This window comes from Ailuropoda melanoleuca, chromosome 6, assembly GCF_002007445.2.
Source record: "Ailuropoda melanoleuca isolate Jingjing chromosome 6, ASM200744v2, whole genome shotgun sequence".
NCBI classification, from domain to species: domain Eukaryota; kingdom Metazoa; phylum Chordata; class Mammalia; order Carnivora; family Ursidae; genus Ailuropoda; species Ailuropoda melanoleuca.
Genome location: NC_048223.1, coordinates 82566617 through 82582832, shown reverse-complemented (window position 1 = coordinate 82582832; position 16216 = coordinate 82566617).

Genomic DNA, 16216 nt, shown 5'->3' with positions numbered 1-16216 from the left:
CGGAGCCTGATCGCCGGTCCGTCCCTTTGTCTCGCTTTGGGGCCCCCACTATCGCTCGACGAAGGTGCGCCGCGCGGGCGCCGACGGCCTTGCCAACGACTCGGCGGGCCCCCCAGCCTGCGAGAAATCCGAGTTGTGGGGCCCGAGGGGAGGCCACATCTCCAGGGGTACGGGGGTGACCGGTAGGGGTGAGCGCAGGATTAGAAAAATGGCCGTATTGAAAATAGGAGGCGGGGCTCCTGGCTGGCTCAGCCAGTAGAGCAAGCAACTACTGAATTTGGGGGTCTTCAGTTCAATCCCCCGTTGTGCATAGAACTTATTTAAAAAAGAAAGAGAAGTAGGCGCTCCTGTCCGGCCTGGGAGGGTGGGGGTGGGTGCTTCAAGAGAAGGTACTTAATATTTGCCTTTATTTAGACACTGGGTGGCAAAGACCTGCTCCTTCTTGTCTTGGTGCTAAAAATACCAAGCTTTCTTTGGACCGCCTGCCGAGATTTGTTCCTAAGATCTGTCCTGGGGACGTGGCTGAGAGCACTCTTGAGGAAGGAGGGAGACTGGCCCTATCGCTTACAGAGGGGTGGTCACATTGCTGGCTGGGTACTGGTATTAGAAAGGCTGACCTTAGTGGTCTCCTCCCACCTCTCTGAAATGAGGCACAGGCACTTCTGACTCTTAAACTCATCTAAGTGGAAGAGGGCTAGGTGGGCAACAGGAAAGTGGCACCTATCAAAACTGGGCCATGTTCTAGTACAAGCAACCAACAGGTTGAGTCCTATGAAAGGAGAAGATCTTGCAATGCAGACTGTTCAGTCCATTCCCAGTTATTTTTATTAAGGGAGAGGCAGCCTGCTTGTGGCATCCCAGGCAGCTTAGGGACCTCCATGGGGAACCTGTCCATTCAGTCACCCTTAGGCAGACAATGAGTGCTTGACTGAGTGCCTCATCTGTGCCAGGCCCTATTCTGATGCTGAGGATACAACCCTAAACAAGACTGCTGAAGCCTCTTGCTCCATAAAGCTTACTTTTAGTGGGGAAAACAATTACAAGTTGAGATAAATGCTGGAACAAAAGCAAGGGGCTGGGATAGAGAATAGGAGCCACTTTCGATGGAACTGGCAGGGAGAGTGTCTTTGAGAAGGAGATGTTAAAGTCAAATGGATGAGGTGACAGCCTGGGGAAAAGCCAGGCAGGTACCTTCCAGGCTGAGAGCAATTTGTGCCGAGGCCCTGGAAAAAGGTAAGCTCTGGATGTGGACATGTGAAGGAGCTGAAAGAAAACAGTGTGGCTTGAGTAGTGGGCCTGTGAAGGAGGATCAGGATGAAGTGGGGAGGTGGGCAGGGCATGCGAGACTATCTACGGTTGGAGGCTTTTTATTAAACCATCGAAGGGTTTTATGCAAAAGACTAACATGTTCTGATTTACTGCTGTGTGAAGAATGCACTGGGTGGGTGGCAGACAGAAATAAAAGCAAGAAGACAATTAGACTGTTGTGGCAGCCCAGGCCAAAGATAATGGTGGTTTGGACCAAATTGTGGCCGCACTAAGATGAGTAGTTGAGAAGCTATTTTGGACTTGAACTCAACAGGACATATTGGTAGGATGGATGTCGAGAGGAAAGGGAGAAAGCAAAGATAACTTTCAAATTTCTGGCTGGAGTAAGCTGGTGGACAGGGCCTCGTTGATTAGATGAGGTTACCTAGAGGAAAGGGACTATAGCTCAGGGGGAAGCATCAGGAATTCTGCTTTAGCCATGTGGACTTCGAGATGCCCATCAGAGACCCAACTCAACTGTTGAGACTAGGAGCTCAGAAAGGAGGCCTGGTCTGGGGATGGGGCTTTGGGAGGCATCATCTTAAAGACGGTAAAGGCTGTGGTATCTGAGGAAGTCACCTAGGGTGAGCCAATAGTTGCAGAAGACAGGGTTCAAGAGGACCCCAGAGGAGTCAGAGGAGCCAGGGTAGGAAAGAAGACTGAGCAAGAGAGGCTGAGGAGGCAAGAGGAGAACCAGGAGACTGCTATATCCCAGAGACAGAGAGAGGAAAGAGCTTCTAGAACTGAGTGGTCAGCTGCGTCAGATGCTACTTGGAGCTCAGATAAGCTGAAGACAGTCGGATCCATCGACTCCGGCAACATGAAAGACATAGTGACTGTGATAAGGGCCGTGTTCCTGGAGTAGTGGGATGGGAGCCAGACCATGATGGAGCTGTCATGTTTGGACAGCTTGTCTAACAGGGAACAAGAGCACTAGGAGGGGTCTCGAAACGAATGTGGAATCACAGGAGACTTTGGCAGAGATTGCTAGATGACCCTAATAGCCATTTTCCCCTGGCTACGTGGCTCCCCAGAATAAAAGCAAGTTGTCAGACTCCCTTGCAGCTAGGTGTGGTCATGTGACTTAGTTCCAGCTAACCAGCAGCAAGGAAGGGGCGTCCACATACAACTTCTGAGAGCTAGCTTTAAAGGGCCATGGTGCTCTCTCCTCAGCTTGGCTCTCCCACTCACTGGAATACTGGAATACACGAACGTGTAACTTAAGCTCCAGCAACCATATTAGACTTTGAAGTGGAAGGCATGTGTTGAGAATGTTAGTGCCACAAGTTAGAATACATCTGGGTTTCTAATGTTGGGGGAGCCACCATACCTGCTCGGGAATACCTACCTCTTGACTTTGTCTGTGAAAGAAAGAAATTACCGTCTTGTTTAATCCCCTGTTTTCTGATGCTGGTAACCATATCTAGGTTTAACTTTTGTTAGAATACAGAGGCGTTTGTTGAAATATGGAAGTTACTAGAGCAAGTTTATGGAGTGATAGGAATGATCCAGGACAGAAGGCGGGAGTGAGGATTCTGAAGAAAGGGAGATGGGAGATGGGACATGGGCCCTAATGGAGAGGACACCTCTAATGTAGGGACACCACCACCATTATTGAGGGGAGTATGGAGGCAGAGATGTTTCCAGTGAAGTTGGCCTTGGAAAGGCAGTCATTCACACCTGATATCTGCTGAATTCTGGGTGTGAAGGAGGAGCTTAGAGCGAGGAGGAAGGAGAGAGTGAAGCATCATGGACTAGATGGTGGAGGTCCGCCAGCCTAAGCAGCCTCTGAGAGACCGCTCCCTCGCAGACTAGTTGGCCACACTGTGGCAGAGTACGAAGAAGGTGAAGGAGATGCGCACAGAGCCACCATGGCCTCCACCCGCCCCCACCAGGCCTCACCTGACAGTTACTTACATCATTCCCAGCTGCCATATGAGACTCACTAAGCTTTACCTGACCCATATTTTTCTAGCAATATGGGTGGCTTCAAAGCATCAGGGATACTCAAAGCAGAGCAGGCCCATTTTATTTTCCTGGTTTAAAAAAAATAAAAAGAATCCAGAGACAGACAGCCCCAATTCCTAAAAAGGCCGGCTGTATTATAACCAGTGACTTAGTTTCCAAGCCAGCCCCTGGAACTGTAATTACCAAGAATATAGCTGAATTATATAGTGCAGACTGCAAGCCTGAGGTATGGATTATGGGAACAAAAGCCAGGACAGGAAGGAAGAAAAAGACGCTGAGAGTTTCTTCTCCTTTTCCTGAACCTGTAGTTGGCTGTAAATAAAATGTTAACTGGCAAAGCTCGGTCTTAATTGTCCTCTGACTTCCTCCTACCCCATCCGTCTTGGTCCAGTTCCGATTTTGGTCCCCGTGCTGCCTTTTTTCTTCCTGGGCTCCATGCTGCAACGTTTCTCTGTGGACAGGTCAGGGGCAGGGGAAGAGGGAGGAAGGAGCTTGAGCCAAAGCAGGACTTGGTGTTGGAGAAGTCTAAAGGTAAGCAGGGCGAGGCCGGTCAGAGCTCCACAATGCAGTACTGGAAACGGGATCAGTCCTTCCTTCCTTAAACGTTCATCGCCCTTGACTGGTACACAAACCACTCATCGCCCTTGACTGGTACACAAACCACGCTTCTGGCTCTGCTCCTACCTCCCTGGGCGCTCTTTAGTTCTCCTTGGTCCCTGTCTTCTTTCTCTTCCTGATCTTCTCCAAGTCTGCGTTCATCAGAATTCTGCCTTGGTCTTTTTCCTTTCACATCTCCCAGTCCCAGGGCGATTCCCTGTACCTCCGTGGTTTTAACTACCATTCATGTGCTGCTTTCTCAATATCCATTGTCCTCTCCTTTCTTTCAAACAGGCTTGGGAACCTATTTTTTTTCAAAATTACATTTCCCAGCCTCCCTTGGAGCTAAGGCTTGCCATGTGACCCATCTTGGCCAAGGAGACATCGGCAGGTGTCTGTGGGGATTTCTGGGAAGGTTTCACTTTCCTAACGCAGGTGCTGCGTCTCTGTCCTTTGTGCTCTTCTGCCTGTCTGGAATGTGGGAAGTGGAGCTGGAGCAGCCCCCGTATGACCACACGCTGGCTCTGAGGAGGACAGCTTCCTCAGTAAGGAGAGCCAGAGCAGACCTACAGGGTGGACCTGGGACCTGAATGGGAAGCTTGTTCAGAAGGTGACCTCCCCGTGCCCTTCCAGCCCTGCCCATCTGTGAGTCACCCGTACCATAATCACTTCAAATGAGAGAAGATGGTTTTGCCAAGAGGAAGCCCCCAGATGTGGCCAGATGAGACATGAGAGGGAGGGGCAGATCAGAGAGGTTAAGACACGGGCCCATGAGACTGCCTACACTCAACCCTCAGCTCTGTCCCTGAAAGCTTGGAAATAGGGGACAGACACCTGTCTGTGAAAGTGAAAGTTACCTGGCGGTATAAAAAGTGTTCCTTCTGGAATAATCTCACATGAACTGACCTTCACAAAGCTATGCATTTATAAAACAAATGTAGAAAGAAGTCTCAGGGAGACATGCAGCCCATAAGTGATAGAACCAGAGCCATCAGCTTGATGTCCAATCTTCTACCCAAGATTGTACCCCTGGGGAATCATGAACACAGGGATTTGGGGGACTCCTATGTTCCTGGGACCTCTATGCTCAGGCCCTGCCAGCAGGAATCCTGATAGGACCCCTCCTCCCCAGAAGGAGGAGAGAGAGGCACACCCCACACACCCCTGAAGCAGAGCAGAACATAGGTGGATGCTGTAGGCATCATGGGTGCCTCCTGGCCCCTCTCACAGCTTGCTGCTGGTCCCATGGAGGGCCTCGCCGTCTCTGGGGAGTTTTTTTTGGGTAGTTCCTGCCATGTGCGCACACTGCCATCTAGGGGCAGTTGGCTGAAACGAGATTATACAGGCGCTGCAGGGTGTGTATGTTGGAGGCGGCGAGGAGGGCTTCTCAGTCCTTGTCTGACACTGTGGATGTCGCCTTCCTTCCTGGAGCTTTCGTTCTCTTGGCTCTCCTATTTACCCAGCCAGGAAAGACCACGTGTTGCACACCCAACTCCTTGGAGTCTCCTGATCTCCCCGTGAGTTGCTGCTCTTCCCAGACTGCACTGAGCCCTTTCCCCCCGCCCCCCTCACCTCCACAGGCTCTGTGCAGTCTCAGCCATTCCCATGCCTTTTGATCTCTTCTGTACACTGGCCACACCTCACATTCTTGCCAATCTTGTTTTCTCTCCGGAGCTGCTGCCCCAGTCTAGAATGAAAATCTGATCCTGCCAGCCCCCTCCCCTAAACCATTAGTTCTTTTCACTGAATGTTCTACAGTGACCACATCTCTGGCCACAGGCCGCCCTCACACTCATTGAGCCGGCCCTCGGCCTCTAGGGTGATGGTGGCCGCACACACCACCCTTCAGGATCAGGTGTCAAAATCTGGTCACTCAGGAAGGAACTGCCTCTGGCAGAGGGAAGCTGCCTTCCCCAAGGCTCTAGGGCCTGATGCTCACCAAAGCCCCCTTTCCTCATTTCCAGACAACTGACGAGTGACCCCAGCCCCTGCCTCCCCACGGGGTCAGGTGAGGCTTCCCTTGGCATGGCCTCACAGTTCCTTCCCCCCACACACATACCCCATCCTGCTTCCCCTCACTTCCTGCACACAAGTCTCTGGATCCACTTCTGTTTCCTATGTTCCTGGCCTTCACACATGCCATCACCTCAGCTCAGAACACCTTTCGTCCATTCCCTTTGACTGTGTGAAGATTCGGGTAAGTAGAAAACCCCTCAGGCTAGTCCCTTAGCCAGGCTCTTCACACTAGGCCTCCAGTCGTATCCACGTCACCGACTCCCAGAGCATCATTCCAACTCTGACACTGGTGTCTCACTTTGTTCCTGCTGCTCCGGCTGCTGCTGTCCAGCTGGTCCTCAACTTCCCCAGGGCTCCCGCCTGGCTTCTGCCCATTGCCTCCTCTGTGAGTCTTTGGCTCTCGCCCCCTTCCTTTCTCTGAGAGACACATTCAGGGGCCCCAAGTGAGTTACTGGTTGCTTTGGTCAGCCGTCACCACCCACATCCTTTCTTGGGCAAAACTTTACTGCCAGTCTTGTAGGTGCCTGGCCAGCCCATGAGGTCCTGACTTAGAATCTAGGACCCACACAGGTCTGGTCACTGTGCGCAGGACAGCTGGTTTGTGACCCAGGGATCTGCTGAGGGGCCTCCCACAAGAGGTGTGGCATGTCAGCTCTCTGAGATGCCCAGGAGAGGGCAGGGATGCGTGGCATATGGGCACATGTCTACCCTGTCTGCTGTTAGGCCTGCTGACTACAGATAATAAACAAATTTAGACGCACGCTATTGCATTTTGTAACCAGTCTTAGTATGAGTATGCGGATCCGGTTTTGTGATGACTGTATTCTTACTAGTCGATTTTTAAAGGCGGTTGAAATATTTATGAGATTCTGAATCATTAGAATTAGGAAGAGCGTAATTGATTACATGTAACATTTAAGTGTTTGGGGAAATCTACTTTGTTAAAATCATAAAAATTCGATTTATTAGTTGTGGAAAGATTACAGGCATACCTCGTCTTGTGTTTGCTTTGTGAGGCTTTGCAGATACTGCGTTTTTTTTTACAAATGGAAGGTTTGTGGCCACCCTGCATCGAGCGAGTCTACTGGTGCCATTTTACCAACAGCATTTGTGAGCTTGTGTCTCTGTGTTACATTTGGTGATTCTCACAAAATTTCAAGGTTTTTCATTATTATTGTATGTGTTATGCTGATGTGTGATCAGGGATCTTTGATGTTTGATCTTTGGTTTGGGCGCCATGAAACACGCCCATACAAGACAGAGCATTCCATCGACGAATGTTGTGTGCATCCTAATTGCTCCACTCATTGGCCATTCCCCCGTCTCTCCCTCTCCTCAGGTTTCCCTATTCCCTGAGACACAACAATCTTGAAATTAAGCCAGTTAATAACCCTACAAGGGCCTCCAAGTGTTCAAGGGAAAGGAAGAGTCGATCAGTGTAACAAACTTCATTGTCGTCTTATTTTAAGAAATTGCCACAGCCGCCCCGTTCTGATCAGTCTCAGGCATTAACACCGAGGCAACAGCCTCCACCGGCAAAAGGATTACAACTCACTGAAAGCTCAAATGGTGGTTAGTGTTCTCTAGCAATAAAGTATTTTTTGATTAAGGTATGTACACTGGTTTGTTTGGATATAACACTGTAGCACCCTTCATAGACTGTAGTGTAAACATAACTTTCACATGCACCAGGAAACCAAAAAATTCATTTGACTTGTTTTATTGTGATATTCGCTTTGCTGCGGCCGTCTGGAACCAAACCCGCAGTACCTCTGAGGTATGCCCAAATGTGAATATGTAAAGAAATGCTGTTTCCATTTTCCTCCATTGCACATTAGACAAGGCGTAGAGCTAGATGTGTTTCTCTTTGTGCATGGAGCCCCTTGGGCATTAAAGAACAGCTGTGGGGAGCCCCATGGGGTGCTGGGAGCCAGTCAAGGGAGCAGGACCTGCACTGTGGGTGCGCCGGGGGATGGGAGGGTATCCGTCTTGTGGCGCGCCACCTGGCCCAGCTGGGACCAGTGGGAGGAGCTGGCCCATGCAGTAGGTTGAAGGGTTTATTGCTGGTGGCACCCCCAGACATCACCCCACACAGGGCTAAAGTTTGTTCCACGGTTCTCTTGAGTCATGAAGCCTGAGGAAGAGGTGAGAGCCGGATAAGGGCAGCTGAGACGTCTGCCCGGCAGAAGGTTCAGAAGCTTCTTGCTTCAGAGGGCAAGCAGCACCGCCTACGCCAGGAGCTGGCCGTGTTTCCAGGCCCAGCTTCCCAACCCCTCCAGCCCAGAGGGCGCTGGTCTGCTCCCGCCTCCGTGCATGAGCAGTGCTGGGGAAAGGGCTTGGCGGCAGAATTGGCCTTCTGTCCCCCAAGCAAGCTTAGCACAGTCAGGAAGGGTACAAGGAAGGCTTGGTCCCAACTAGGTCTACTAGGTCCAGAAGAGCAGCTCTCCCACACGTTGATCTGAATTTGCATTTCTCTTCAGGCCTCTGCCCATGCTGGCCAGCGGGGCTTCCCCAGCCCCTCAAGCCGTATGAATTTTGCCCAGTTTGCTGTGGCCTGAGTTTCACACCGCATCTATAACCCTCTCTGCGGGGGTGAGGGCGAGGGCACAGAAACTTCTGGTTAGTGAACCAGGTGTTGAGGTTTAAGCACATAGGGTAGTCTGTGCTTTTTCAGTATTTTGTTAAAATTTTTCAGTACTTTGTTAAAAATGTTTAATTAGTCAATGCATTCACATGGCACAAATTATAGAGTTCAAAGAGGACATTTTTCTCGCATCTGTATCCCAAGCCGCCAGTACCCTGTTTGTAGAGACAAATACTCTTACCAGTTTTGCAAGTCTTTTCCCATCAATATGTTAGGGCAGACACTGCTGCTGAACCCTCAAATCCATTCCATTTTCTTTTTTTTAGGGATAGAGTCACCAATGTTTAACAAATATAGAGCCATCCTTTAGAAAGACTGCATTTCCCAGCCACACTTGCAGTAAAGTGCAGCCCTGAGTCCTGTCTGGCCAATGGGATGGAATCAAAAGTGATGTGCACCTCTTCCAGGTTATATATTTTTTTTAAGTTTTATGTATTTAAGTAATATCTGTACCCAACATGGGGCTTGAACTCATGACCCCAAGATCAAGAATTGCATGCTCCTTCGACTGAGCCAGCCAAGTGCTCCCTTCCAGGTTATATCTTAATGGAAAGAAGTATGTTTACCATTTGTCAAAATTCAACATCCTTTCATGATAAAAGCTCTCAACAAATTAGGTATAGAAGGATCTTTCCTCAACATAATAAAGGCCGTATGTGACAAGCTCACCACTAACATACTCAATGGTATAAAGTTAAAGGCCTTTCCTCTAAGATCAGGGAACAAGACAAGACTCACTCACTCTCACCATTTCTATTCAACTGAGTCCTGGAAGTCCTAGCCATAGCAATTAGGCAAGAAAAAGAAATAAAAGACATCCAGATCAGAAAGGAAGTAATCAAATTATCACTGCAGATGAACATGATATAAGAAACCATAAAGACTCCACCAAAAACTACTAGGACTAATAGATGAATTCAGTAATGTCACAGGATACAATATTAAGCAGAAAAGGGGGGGAAAGGCTCATATTATTGAGATCATAAATAAGAAAAAGACATTGTGAACTTTTCAGAAATGAAATGGTGATAATAGAAAAAAGAAAGCAATCCCATTTACCGTAGCATCAAAAAACAACAAAATATTTAGGAATAAATTTAACCAAGGAGGCAAAAGGCCTGTACACTGAAAACTATAAGACACTGATAACAGATTGAAGAAGATACAAATGAATGGAAAGATATCCCATGAATTAATATTGTGAAAATGTCCATGCTACCCAAATCAATCTACAGGTCCAGTGCAATCCCTGTCAAAACCAATGGCATTTTTTACAGATACAGATAAAATATTCTAAAATTTGTATAAATAAGGCATAGTAAGAGATTAACAATAATAACTAATAATAAAATAATAAAATAGAATGATTATAATACCATACTGTAACAAAAGTTATATGAATGTGGTCTCTTTCTTCCAAAATATCTGATTGCACTGTACTCACCCTTCTTCTTGTGATGATGTGAGATGATAAAATGCCTACGTGAGGAGATGAAGTTAGGTCACTGACATAGGCATATAACGTAGCATTGGGTTACTGTTGACCATCTGGCGATAAGTCACAAGGAGGATCGTCTGCTTCCGGATTGTGGTTGACCATGGGTAAATGAAACTACAGAAAGCAAAACCACAGATAAGGAGGACCACTGCATTTCTCTTCCCCTGGGTCAGTTAGGCTCTGATGAAACTATATCAGGTCAGGCTCCAGTTAAATGGTTTTTCCCCAATAGTTTGTTGGTCTTTTGACTTTGCTTATGGTTGTCATGCCATCCAACCTCTATTATTTATTGAGTGCCAGGCTCTGTCCTGGCTGCTGGAGAAACCAGAGTGAACAAGACCACATTTCCCTGCTATGTCCAATCCATTGATCCAACAGAAGACAGAACAACAACACGGTGATACGGGCTATAGGTTTGGTCCTGAGGAAGAAACCACAGGGCCTGTGGCTACATGGTACAGGTGGGAAACAGGCCTAGAGAAGGAAGAGCCCAGCCTAAGGTTTCACGGCAAATTGGTGGTCCAATTCTGGAGGTTAAGTTAGAGCTCTTTTCTCTCTATCAAAAAGCTGCTCCTGACCAGCATTGGGTCTTGTAATATTGTCTCCACAGAACTGTCTTCCTCCCATAAAGTGAGGAGTGGGATCAAGATTTTAGTTGATTTGATCCGTGTTAGAGAACATTTAGAGTAGGAAGCAGACCAGCACGTCTTACTGAGTGCTGGTAGAGGCCTCATCTGCCTGGGGGGAAAGCTCTGTAGGCAGCTGCCCTATAGACAGAGCCAGCAAGGCATTTCCAGGGGCTTGGCCTCTCCCACACACCATTGCTAAGTATGGCCAGACCAGCCCTGAGGGAGTACTTCTCTGAGGAGAAATTTTCTCATCAAATCTTTGGTTACTTTGAAGCAACAAAGGCAGGTTAAACGCTTACCTCTTCCCCCCCCCCCCGGTTTTAAAATGAACTGATTTCTTATCATCATCCAAAAATTTTCTTTTTTTTTTTAAGGATCATTCTGAACTTACAGTTTTAAACATATCTGACATGTTTTAATCCATCACAATAACGATACTCAAACTGCCCCATCTTTAGCAAGAAAGAACTTCCTCCCAGTGGATCCTGAGTCCTTTCTTTCGACAAGCCTTCAGTTGTCTTCAGGAGCCTGATTCACATTTGGTACAAGATGTTCCAGGCTTCTCTTGTACACGTTCTGCCCCAAGCCTGCAATCAGCCATTTGGAGTCCACTGGATATCAGAAGACCACAGGCTGAGCTTGGCTGCCTCATGGGAGAGTTTCTTCATGTTTCCTGGCTGAAAAACATGGAAATCAGGGCATGGGTGTCTCTTGCTTAACTCTAAAACAGATACTCTGTCCAGGGGCGCCTGGCTGGCTCAGCTGGAGGAGCATGTGACTCTTGATCTCAGGGTCGTGAGTTTGAGCCCCACGTTGAGTGTAGAAATTACTTAAATAAACAAACTTTAAAACAAAACAAAATAAAATAAATAAAACATACTCTGTCCAAGGCTTAAACATAAGAAGGGAAAATTCCATGTTCTTCTCAGATTTCATGGTCATCTCTCAATGTAAGATGGTGGTTTTCCACGTTGCCTCCATAGTGGAACCCCCGGGGAGCTTTAAAAAAAAAAATGATGCCTGGGTCCATCCCCAAACGTTCTAGGATCTGTCCTGAGCAATAGGATTTTTTAAAGTGTAAAGCAACCAGATGGCGCTCAAACCTGTCTGCACATCATTTATCATCCCATTTGTGTTTTTACACTGCACTGTGTGTATATGGAGCTCTAAACAATACTGTTGTACATGTCTTAAAAATTTATGAAAATTGCATCCTATCAGTGTACCGTTTGGAAGCTTGTTTTTCACCCTCGTGCTGTTTGGATGCATCCCGAGTGATACTTACACCTCTGGTTCGTTCGCTGTGACTGTTGTAGCACACGAAAGCCTTTGCTCAGCTCGTCATGTTCCGTGCCCTCTACTGCAAAATTCATGTTGCTCAGGCCCCAGATCGTGGAGTCATCCTTGACCTTCTCTTTCATCCCATATCCAGGTGTTCAGGAAATCGTCTTAGCTCTGCCTTCAAACATACCTGGCATCTGGCAGGTTCTCACCCCTCTGCTAGTACCATCTGGTTCCACCCACCACTATCTCGCTTGAATTTGTGCAGTAACGTCCTAAGTGGTCTCCCTGGTGGAACCTTTGATCCTCTACAATCATGATCTCAAAGCAGACAGGATGATAGAAATCCGATCATGTTACTCATCTTCTCAAAACCCTCCAGTGGATTCTTATTTCTCCTCTGTAAAATTCGGAAGTCTTCACTGTGGCTTGCCAGAACGACATGGTATGCATTTCTACCATTCTCCCTGCCCCCGCCCGCTTTCTTTCTTTCTTTTTTTTTTTTTTTNGTGGATTCTTATCTCTCCTCTGTAAAATTCGGAAGTCTTCACTGTGGCTTGCCAGAACGACATGGTATGCATTTCTACCATTCCCCCTGCCCCCGCCCGCTTTCTTTCTTTCTTTTTTTTTTTTTTAAAGATTTTATTTATTTATTTGACAGAGACAGCCAGCAAGAGAGGGAACACAAGTAGGGGGAGTGGGAGAGGAAGAAGCAGGCTTCCTGCTGAGCAGGGAGCCCGATGGGGGGCTCGATGCGGAGCTCGATTCCAGGACCCTGGGATCATGACCTGAGCCTAAGGCAGATGCTTAACGACTGAGCCACCCAGGTGCCCTCGCCCCCTTTCTGATCTCATCTCCTACATCTCCTCCCTTACGCATGTTACTCTTGCTTTCTTATTGTCCCTTGAACATAACAATCCTATTCCCACCGCTGGGCCTTTGTATGTGGTTGCTGTTTCCTCTGCCTGGAATGCTCTTGCTCCAATATTCATAAGACTGTGAAAATTAATAAGAAGAAACCTCAGTAAGGTAGAGTCAGCAAGCTAGAAGGGGGAGCCATACCATACTCAATGTCAATTATAGGAAAAATGGTCAATAACGAAATCCACAACAGGAAAGAATCATCAATTTCAGGCCCCAACGGGGAAAATATGTATATTATATCTCCTACAAGAAATTGACAACTCCTTGCAACTCAGCCAATAAGAAACATGGTCACCCAGAAACCTTGCTTTTCTCTGATGGACTTTGGTTCAGAACAACCCCTTCCAACTTCCACTTTGTTCTCCATAAAATAACATTCCTCTCCTTTGTTCCTTTGGCTTGCTTATGGGTTTCGCCGCAGTTTGTGTGTCATAAGTTGCAATTTTCTGCTACTCCTGAATAAACCCATTTTTGCTGATTAAAAAGCACTTATTTTTGAAGTTAACAAGTCTTGCTTTCTTACTTCTCCTAGGTGTCTGCCCAAATATTTTATGAACAAGGCCCCCTCTGGCCAACTGTCTGCAGTAGTACATACAACCCTTTACTCCCCGTGCTCTCACTAAATTATGCGAAGAACTGACTCCTACTTTCAACTAGTTTATTGGGTTGACGCGGACCATCATTACATAACACAGAAGAGTGACCAGGTATACCCGGGAAAGAGCATATCCTTGAATGGATCCCCCCCACACACACACAAATCCAGGGATCCCTTCCACAATCATACTTAATGGTAATCGCTTTAAAAACAAACTAACCTCAAAAGAGACCCTTCTTCTTTAAACTAGAAAAGGATTTAAGGGTTAAACCACAACAAGACAACTTATCCTTCCCCTTCCCTCCCAAACATAAATGCACAAATACATGTGCCTACTTGCCCCATGGGACATAAGCAACTGAGAAGAGAGGAAAGGTAGCCAGGGCTGAGGGCTAGTGTTCAGTCTGGACCCTCTGATCCAATCTACCCTCTGTACACTCAACCCCCTACAGCCTCTTCCCCACAGCTTCCCTCACCTTCTCTACCAGCCCCCCAGCCCTCCATCACCCCAAATATGCCTGGCTCTGGGAAAACAGGCACTACTTTCCAGGTGCCGCACCCCCACCCCCAGTAAAATAGTTTTATTTTAAAATGGTCATCCATGTGAAAAGGGCACTCCTTTTGAGAAATCTCTGTATTGGGCAAGAGGACGTTGAATCAGGTAAGCAAATAGATCAGACTCCTCCCTGTTCTCCCATACCTACTACTTACCTTTCCTCTGGCTACACCTTGGTTCAGGAACTTCATCCTGCCTGAAATGACGTCTTTATCCGAATCTCCACCTTGAAAATTCAGTTCTGGCCTGACCAAACCATCCTTGACCCTTGACACCTGAAGACTGTTTTCCAAACTCATCAGAGATTATCAGGAGCCTCCTGGTTCTGGGTGAATTACAAAGATGTGGGTGCTGGTCTTCCTAGAGTCACACTGAACTCTTTGGGGATGGTTCTCACCCTTGAGATATTGGAATCATCCTGTAGCTTTAAGAAATATCGGTGCCTGGGTCCTAGCCCACAGATTCTGATTTAACGGACCTAGGGGTGTGAACAGGCATCAGGATTTGTTTAAACCTTCCCAGGTGGTCTTACTGTGTATCCAAATTAAGAAACACCAGCTTTTGGGGCACCTGGGTGGCTCAGTCGTTAAGGGTCTGCCTTTGGCTCAAGTCATGATCCCAGGGTCCTGGGATCCAGCCCCGGCGTTGGGCTCCTTGCTCAGCGGGAAGCCTGCTTCTCCCTCTCCCACTCCCCTTGCTTATGTTCCCTCTCGCTGTCTAACTCTCCGTCAAATAAATAAATAAAATCTTAAAAAAAAAAAAGAAAAGAGCTATCAGCTTTCTAGCAAGGACTCTTTCTTGGATTCTCTTGGTAGTTTGCATTATTCTGGATTGTCAATTCCTTCTCAAATAAAGAAAAGGGAACCTTCTGATTAATCCTTGTGAAACCCTGCTGAAGCTTCAATGTCCAAAGCCCACAGATAGTAATGTCTTTGATTTGTAGGGTGTTTTAGATTCTTGCTTCTCAGAGTGTGAGCCATGGACCAAGAGAACGCCAAGACCCTCAGGAACTTGTTGGAAATGCAGAAACTCTGGCCCCGGCCGAGTCTTGAGAACTGTAAAACTTTGAGCACAAACAATTTTGTCTACCCCCTCCCGCCGACTAGGAGACTTGAACAAACGCTAGCATAGTTTCTAGCAGCTCAAGACTGTTTCTCTGGGACAACCCAGCACCCCATGTGTACCTGCCTGGGAAAACTGAAGGCTGCCAAAAGAATTTACCCTTCGTTTCATCCAAACACCTGACCATAGCCCTCTGACCTCCCTTTTCTTAGGGCATTTACTTAAAAAAAATTAACAACTGAAAACCCTTTCTCTGTCTCTTTGAGATGTTTGTGCATCTCCTGAAACCCAGGAGTGTCTGTCCCAAGGACCTGAGAGTCATCCCTTCGAAGCATAACCATCAAGATAGATAGGGCTCCATCTCCGTCTCTGTGGGAGGCGAGAAGCCTAACTTAATAAGCGAGCCGGTTAGCAGACAGACAGGCTTATCACCTTGACCAATCCCCACCATCCCCTTTCAGTGATTTTCCACTTCTCTGACTCTGCTCAAGGCCTGGCTTGCCTCCCGCCCTCCTCCTCCATCACCCTTCAAAATTCCAGTTACCTCCGCACAGAGCCCAGTCGAGCTCAGTCCCATATGGAGGCCTCTCGCCTACTGCAGTGGTCACCGAATAAATCTCTTTCCTGCCTTTAACGAGCGTCCGACTTTTCTTTGTCTCCATTTTAACAAGATTCTTAGGCATCTGCACGTACATTAAAGTTGGAGGAGCGCTGTTTTATATTCATCATTCCCTCAAATGACATCTAATAAACAGCCCTAAATGGTAGACAGGAATTATGATGCCCATTTGACTAGTGAAGGAGCTGAAGGCTGGAGCTCTGCTCAGTCACACGGTTAACCCGGAAACTGGAACCCACTTCATGACTCAGTCACAATACCAGGCTAATGGGAGAGAAGAGCGCGCTGCACACGAGGGCCCAGCAGGGAAACTGGCGGGGAGGAGTACAGCCTGTCTTCACACACCCTCCCCGCCACGGCCTTGCAGGCTCTACTCTTCTGTAGTTGCAAGAGAACCGTTCTGGAAGCAAGCGTCATCTAGGCACTGGGGAATTCTGATCCGAGTTCTCCTACCTGTGGCTGCAGTCCCCGGGAACGCAGCTCCTTGGGCATGAGTCACTATCCCGACCCTGCTCA